Below are 6357 nucleotides of genomic sequence, written 5' to 3'. Positions count from 1 at the left end.
CAGTGATTTAAGGTGTGGTAGTTTTAAACAGACACCAGCAATCGATTTTCCTTTAAACTTTTTATGTAGATATTTAGCTAATCTTCCACCTTGTGTTGATTTATTCTGAAAGTATGAACAGTAACTACTCTGATTATATAAATTATATATGCCATCACTTAGACGAGTTTCACATAGCCAGACAGTATCAAACATTACTGTAGATTGGTTTAAACATAGGTCAAATAACGAATCCAGTTGTTGAGGAACGCTACTTATATTATAGGACAGTATTTTCGAATTATTCTCATGAAAATTCTTACCTAAGTCCTCATTACCGAAAACATAGTCACATGTTTGTTAGGGCAGTATCGGTTCACTTGATGGATCTATAACATGAATGCGTCTTTCTAATTCACTAAAATCATATGTTAATGTATTTAAAGTGCTATGTTGGTAGTTGTGATTGCCCATAACCATCATATTATTAAAGTCTTTATCATTTAGATTATGAAATGGTAAGGGTTGGTTTATATTTATTATATAGATGTTAATGCTATATTTTACTATGGATGATTATACTACAAAGTCGACTTATTTCTTCACGGCACTCCGAAGACTTTTCTTCACCAGCCTGCTCTGTTTCGAGGCAGCAGTGCTCTGTTTCGAGGCAGCAGGTATAGTAGCAGGAGACGAGTAGAAAGGCAGGCCATCATGAAGAGGCGCAGGCAAGGTGGGAAAGGTACCGCTTCCTGTGCCAGCCCATGCTCCTGCCACCTCCAAAATGACCCCACCAACAGCAGAGGGATCAGCAACACCGCCAGCCACACCCTGCACCCCTGGGGACCCTGTCAACTTTTGCATTTGATCAACCACTGATTCGCTGTTCTTTTCTTTGATATTTAGCTTAGTGTGACAGAAGAAAGCCACTTTCCTTTGGGCTCTTGCATGTTTTAAGTAGAGACATCTGGGCATATTTCACGGCTTGCGACGCAACGCAGAGGTCCCCGTTCACGAAGATGTTTGTGCCCCTCAGTTTGTTGGAGCTCTGCATCACAGCATCTCTGTCGCAGTAATGAGTGAATCTTGCTACGATGGGACGAGGTCCTACATCGTGGCACATACCAACACAATGGGCTCACTCCAACACGAGTTCTGGTAGCTGCATCTTCTCCACCAGGAGTGTTACGTGGTTGGCATCTGTGTCCTAGTATATTCACGTCAGCTTTGGTCGATGTTAAATAGTTGTCCTTTTTGTCAGGATTAGAGGCATTGATTGAGGTCTTGAAGGTGGTAAAGTGGCTGTTCATTGACTTTGGTTTTCAGGTCCTTCTTGGGCAAAATATCGACATCGATTATGGTAGCGAGTACAGGTTTGGGCAGGACCCACTTAAAGAAGGTCGGCCAAACGATGGTCAGTATTTTTTCTTTCTTTCTTTCTATCCCGTCAACCGAGCCATGGCCCGGGCCAGTCTCGTGTGTTCTGATGGGACGATATTATCTATTTGTATAAATTTTGATAGTTAACACGTACTAGGATATGTATTTTTTTCTATTAATGTATTCAAACAATATCCTAACATATAATAGTAAAGAATGTAAAGTATGTATTATCAATGTATTGAAACCCTATCCTAGCATAGGATAATGAAGAACGAAAAGTATATTAGTCTTCATTTGATATATCATGAAATTTTCTGATCAATTAAAGATTTATGGGAGCTAGTTTTCTGTTTAAGACCAAGAGAACAATGATGGATAAAAATACGAGATCGGAATCTGGTATAGTTTGTTTTTATTAATAGCAATGGCATATCAAAATACAATATCAATACAGTCACAAATCATAGTTCAGAGAGAGAGAGAGAGAGAGAGAGAGAGAGAGAGAGAGAGAGCTGGGAAATATAATATTACATATTAATTTTAATTTCTTTCCCATCTTGTTTTCCGTCAGATTTGTTTTTCAACTTTTCGATTAATCTGATGGCGTTGTTGAGGTAGCGTATACAGATATCTTGGCAAAAAAAATCAATACTTCTTCAGGAATCTCCTTTTCAAGTTCTCTTGAAGCCTTTTTAAGTTCTTCCTCGAGTGTTTTAAAACAGTTTTTTCCTACACAAAGACTGTCCGTGAATGGAGGTAAACACCTCTCTTAACTTAGTTAATTGTAAGAAGAACTCTTTAGAGGGAAAATGCAAATAATCCCTACTTATGAATCCAATCCACGATTTACCTGAAATTTCACTAGTTTTTTGATTGCCCAAATGAGGGTATTTGATGAAAATTTTTAAATGATGTAACCACCAATATACTTCAGAGCTTCTTCTTCTATAACTGTGTTGGCCGTTTTTTTTTAAGTTTGCATCATCAATTGGCATGTCATCTTGCGTTGAAAAATCAAAATAATTTTCACAATTAGGCACCAAATCTTTAAACAAAAGGCTTGTCAGGCACACTTCCAACGCTATCTCCCTTTCTTTGTCTTGATTTTTTATTTCATTTGCTGACATATTAGTCAACATGTCCTGATTGTTAAACTTTCCATTATAGTTAGTTTTTTCACTCATGATTTCAACATTTTTGCCAAGCAATAGTGTTCTCATCCTATACTTGAAATCTATAGTAATTGGATGATCGTATGGACCGTTCATCTGCCTTATGCAACCAAAGAAATGTTCTAGGCATTCCTGATTCAGCCTTTGAGTTAAGATATAGTTAACGCCGAAATTGTTTTTCACCATATTGAAAAGTCCAATCAGTGACTTTGACGAAAGTATCACCCCTTTCTGAAATCTATAGATACACTTAGTTTTTAGAGATTTGACTTTCATTTTACTCACGCAGTCTATCACTTTATTATCAATTACATTTATTTGTTGCTTCATGTGCATTCCAAATCCACTGCGCATTCGAGAGTCTCCAATCATTTGGTTTGAATTCATGACATCAAACCAATCATTTATAAGAGATATTAAGTCAGACTGAGAGAGCCTTGGCCCACGTGATAAGCCAGGTTGGTGAGTCATTCATAATCCTCTGTCTGGCTGACCTTCTTTATATGGGTCCTGAGTTTGGGTATGCGTAGTACCTACATGGCACAAAGGAGGTTCACCTCATGAGGAGAGCTGTCTGTGGCAGATTCCAGGCAAGTGATATTGGTAATTTCCCTGAGGATAAGCAAAGCCTTTAAGTCCCCCCATGATTGTTGGGAGAGCTGTAAAAGCTTGGCTATATTGCCACCTACGATGACGAGTACTGCTATAAGAGATATGTTTTTAGGGTGTTTTAAGCAATTGGGGCGTTCCCTTGGTCACAAAGTCAGTCAAAGATTTCTTGGATTTCTTTGGGGAGTAACTGGCTCTACACAAATGAAAAGGGTTCAAAAACTTCAAAACTTTGCCGCCCGAGTGGTTGTTGATAATGTAAAAAAACATGACCACATATCCCCTTACCTCAACAAATTAGAATGGTTAAAGATAAAAGACAAATATACCATAGATGTCTGTAATTTGGTATTTAAAACAATACGTAAAATAACTCCTGAATGGTTATACGATTTTCCAACAGTACACGCAGTTAATGGGGTTTCTACTCGACAGCAGGAAAATCTATATGTAGAAAGGGCGAAAACAGAGATAGGCTCCCGCCAGTTTAGAGTTCGAGGCCCAGCATTATACAATAAAGTACCTGGCACAATTAAACAAAAATCCTCTCTCGCTGCTTTTAATGTAAACTTAAAGAAACTAATTTTAAATGGTCCCGATTAATGTAAGAATGTTATGCTTAATTGGCTTATTAAAAGTGCTTTTGATGGCACTACTGTACTTCTATAGATGTTGGAATTAGTTTTAGATAATATTTATGGATAAGATGGCTTTTATTTACAAATTAAGATTTCCTTATAATCTAGTATGCATATTTGATTACTATGTGTTATTTTAATTTGATTTGTACATGACTTGTTTTTAACACAACTTATGTGGTCTATGACAATGTATTTCATTATTCGGCAAGAGTAATTTTTACTCACTATATTCTAAGTAAATACTTTCTGATTTCATGATATTCTTTTATTACTGATGAATTATTTCAATTACAAAGTTTTAGCCGATTTGCTGATTCTTATAACAACTTGTGTATGTCTAAAATAACAAATATTTGAACTATTTGTAAGATGACTTTACTAATTGTAGCTTTATATTTTATGAATACCCAATGTAAATATTGGAAATAAAGAATTATTATTATTATTATTATGGATAGTTTACTCGTTGATTGCCACAAGAACATAATCTGCTTTGGTGCTTGAGTGAGTCACGCCATTATTGCAAGACTGCTGAACCAGGCTAACGCGGCTGTTTTATTGAGGAAGTTTCATTGAGGCAGCGTGTGTCGAAGAGTTAAGTTCGGTGGGTGGCATAGTAACAGTAAGAAACAGCTGTGAAGGGGAAGGCAGGAGGGAGCTGATCCTTCCTCCAGTAATCTCCAATGTGCAAATTGCGATGGGACCATTAGATTGTAACTGAGGGGCAAGGTAAATGCGACTGACTTTATTTCAACATATAGCGACTTTATATACTGCAAATTCTAGACAGTAATGTTTTAAAATTTTAAACAAACTTATATATGCATAAAAACAGGCTTGAACAGGTTCTATTAACAGTGAGGGGGTGAGTGGGATATAAAAAAAAAAAAAATACTGCGACAGTGTACGAGCGTAGGAGAAATAAGTGCGGCATATTCTAACAATAAGTAATGGAAAGAAATGGATGTGGATAGGACATATAATGAATATGATAGATAATAGATAGACATTAAGAACAACAGAAAGGGTGCCTATATATTACAAAAGAAGCAAGGGAAAAAAGAAAAGATCATGGATTGATGAACTAAGAAAATTTGCGGGCATAGTCTGGCAAAGGGAAACCATAAAAAGATGCGAATGGAAGGAAATCTCTGTGGCCTTTTTCCTGCAATGGACTAGTGATGGCTGAGAATTTATGTTACTCTGCTCCATAGAAAACCATTTATATAAAAATTTAACTTTTGAAGTTCTGATTTAATTGTCTGATTAGGAAGATCATTCCATAATCTGATCACATCTGGAATAAACTTGTAGAACTGTCTAGTTTTAAGCCTTATGATGGAGAGACATAGCTGTTAGAACTAACTGATTACCTAGTACTATATACAGGATCATACAGTCTTAGAAGATCTAAGTTCAATGAATGACATGAATTATGAAAAAAGAACACAAATAAAGAACTAACTGAACAATGTTGCCGGAAATTAATATTCAGACCGAAAATAGGAAATGTAATAAATAATCAGTTTTATCCAGAAAATTTAAATGAGAATCAGCCGGTGAAGACTAGAAAGGCAAACAATTCTCGAAACACGACAGTATTTATCAATTGAAACATTTCCCAAGAATAGAATCATCACTGAAAATTTTAAAACAATTTCACAAAAACTTAATTACTTTTCTGTGCAATTGAAGAAGAAATAGACTGAATTTGTGTCTCAAAAGTAAATTTTCAGTTAGGAATCACACCTAGAATTTTATATAATTTATATATAATTAAAGGGAGCCAATGTCCTTAACCTACTTACAGTCATACTTTGACTTTTTTTGTGGGTTCAACTTCACACCCCATAATTTGCACCAAGCAATAATTTTAGCTGGGCCCTATACAGGACTCTGCAACTATAGGTCTACATTTGGGATGTTGATTTGATATAAATAGAGCATCATCATTTGCTTATCCAATAAGCTTGTTTTCAAGGCCCAACATCATACCATGCATATATAGTGTGAAAAGTTTGTGTCCCTACCACATTACGCATGCTGTAAAGTCAATATGCACTAAAATCAATGTTTATATTACAATACAGTCCATCCTCTGTTTAGGGAGTTTAGGACATCTCCTCTTCCCTCCTTGCTCTTCGTTCCAAGTAGGTGTGTATATGCCCTCTTATGGCCATATCCCATTTAATATTTAAGAAGACAATCCAACCTGCGGTAGTGATGATCTCGACGTTGAAATAAAATGGTTTTAGTTATAAAAAATTATATATGCGAAATACAAGCATTAAAATTGCATACACATAAAACACAGAAAATAATAGATTTGCATATTTCACAAACCAAGTAAAACAAATTGAACATAAAATAAATCAATATAGCAGGTTACTCATTTCTTCTTTCTTCTTATGTTACTTACCAAAGAAAAATTAGATTTAAATTTCTATTGGTTTTACATACTGGTATTAGCCCTTTTCCCTGGTTTACAGCTCTAATGAGTTGAAGTTGACAGGCCTGGACAAAAATGGGCTCTTCACCTTTTCTTGACTTTTGTATGTCGATTAATAGCAACG

General features: G+C 35.7%; 1 pseudogene; it reads right to left on the bottom strand.

Annotated features, from left to right (window-relative positions):
* Window positions 1–573: 573 nt before the first annotated feature.
* On the bottom strand, window positions 574–2906 carry LOC137651637 (uncharacterized; annotated as a pseudogene).
* Window positions 2907–6357: the final 3451 nt, after the last annotated feature.

Source organism: Palaemon carinicauda, chromosome 13 (assembly GCF_036898095.1).
Source record: "Palaemon carinicauda isolate YSFRI2023 chromosome 13, ASM3689809v2, whole genome shotgun sequence".
NCBI lineage: Eukaryota > Metazoa > Arthropoda > Malacostraca > Decapoda > Palaemonidae > Palaemon > Palaemon carinicauda.
The sequence above is the reverse complement of the archived record's forward strand: the minus strand, read 5'-3'. Positions and strand labels throughout refer to the sequence as shown.